The sequence below is a fragment of the Kryptolebias marmoratus genome, linkage group LG20 (assembly GCF_001649575.2).
Source record: "Kryptolebias marmoratus isolate JLee-2015 linkage group LG20, ASM164957v2, whole genome shotgun sequence".
In the NCBI taxonomy this organism is placed as follows: Eukaryota; Metazoa; Chordata; class Actinopteri; order Cyprinodontiformes; family Rivulidae; genus Kryptolebias; species Kryptolebias marmoratus.
Genome location: NC_051449.1, coordinates 24,649,247 through 24,651,385, shown reverse-complemented (window position 1 = coordinate 24,651,385; position 2,139 = coordinate 24,649,247).

Sequence of the window (2,139 nt, the reverse complement as noted above, 5' to 3'; positions counted from 1 at the left end):
GCCCGTGCGGAAAACATTGCGCTGCACATTGGTTCTGTTCAAAAAAGGCCGTCTGCGTGTGTATTTCTTTTAGCATGAAAAATACAAAAAGTGGCGTGTGAGTGTGTGAGCGTGTGCGCTTCATAAAATGCGTGTGTCTCACGGTCAATGCGTGAAACTTGAGAGCCCTGCTTTTATTCATAAACTAATAAAAGATTGTGACTGATGATAAGACTTTAAAGTTCACAAGTTCCTCTAACTGTGTCTCCATTCCTGTTACTTTTGTTTGCAGATCCAATATTGCATCCAAAATAGTGTTGTTGGATACTTGAACCTCTGTGTTGTCGTCTGTTGGTTTGATTTTTTTACCGGTCTGCTGTTTGATCGGAGTAGAGGGAGCCGAATCATCATCATGGTCACGTTTTGTTCGCGTGGTCATTTGAGAGTCTGCGTAGTCATGTTTCTTTGGCATCTGCAGTTGTTGCGGCTTTAAAGGTGTAGGTGTCCTAGATTTTGTATTCTTTGTGAGATTCTGGGAATCCATCAATGAATTTCTAGTGGAAAAAAGCAAAGTTAGATAACCAGAAAGTTGTTCTTATGTGGAGCTCTTGTTGATATAGCTTCTCAGTCCGCCATCTTGCTACCTCCCTGATGTCAGAAAAGCTAAGCGATTCTCACTGCACGATCTGTTCTGGAAACATGATTTATGAAAATGTACTGGAAAAAGTTACTTCCAGCCTTAATTATAAAGGTGTGCTAAATTATATCCTGTAAGCTGATTTAATACAACACATATATATTTTGATTTTAATAAAATATATTTATGAAACATACTATATTTATTACTACTAATTAAAATATATCTTCCTATAAATTGATTAATTTTCCTAGACAACATTATAACTCTGTTTATAAAAAAGAACTGTCTTAATTTACTTTAAAAATTATAATTCAATAGAAAATGCTTATTGGTTGATTGATTGGACTGTAACGAATTTACACTGTCAGTGCACTCTCTGGTGGACCCAGTACTGCCAACAGAAGACTTTTATGTTAATTATAAACTTTATTCAAGACAAAAAATAGTCTGTGCCATATTTACTACTAAAAATAATAATTATAATCTACTGAAAAACTTTTTTTTCCAGGAAAAATTACTGATGAAGAAAGACTGAAAATCCATCAATTTTGTGATCTGCAACGTCTAATTCGCAAATAAATTTAAAATTAAAAGGTTTCGTAATGATTGCGCATGTTCAGATCAGTCAAAATACTGTTCACTTTGTTGAGGTAAGGATTTTCACCTGCATTCCTCCTCCTTTACCTCAGCCGAGTTGGTTGATGGAAAGAGACCGGAAGGAGACAATACCTTAAATTTAAAGTTTTATTTTACCAAAAGCAGAGAGAAAACACCGGTTTTTACAAAGATAAAACCAAATGCATTTGGGAGACAATCCTCAAATAAAATGTGGGAAAACACATCACCCCAAAGTGTCAGCAAAGTGCCCCAAAGATTGTCTGAGGATGTTCTCTGGTTTTTACAACTTGAGCTCTCCCCCCCTTGAGCTCTCCCCAACTTGAGTTGGCCCTATAGTTTGAGATATGCTCAACTTGACAGAAAGAAATGGATATTGATAATATCATTGAGCAATACTTCAGAAGTGGTTTTACGAATCTTGAAATCTTGCGAGTTTTGGAAGAAACCCATAATGTTAAATTAAGTCTCTGGACACTGGAGAGAAGACTGCAAAAGAAGCGCCTGTGGCGTAGAAAAAATAAGACAGATGTTGCAAAAGTGGCCTCTTTTATTGAGGAACAACTACAAGGATCTGGGAGACAGCACGGCTACAGGTGGATGCACCAGAAATGTTGGATGGCTGGCATAAATCACAGACAGAGAAACAGTACGTCTTTTGATGCGCTTATTGGATCCCAACGGGGTTGACCTGCGTGCACAAAATCGCTTGAGACGACGCTTATATGTCAGTCGGGGACCAAACTATGTCTGGCACATCGATGGGTACGACAAATTAAAGCCTTATGGGATATGTATTAATGGATGCATAGATGGCTTTTCGAGGAAAATGATCTGGCTAGAAGCATATAAGACCAATAGTGACCCTCACATTATTGCTGGCTATTTCATTGACGCTGTGATGG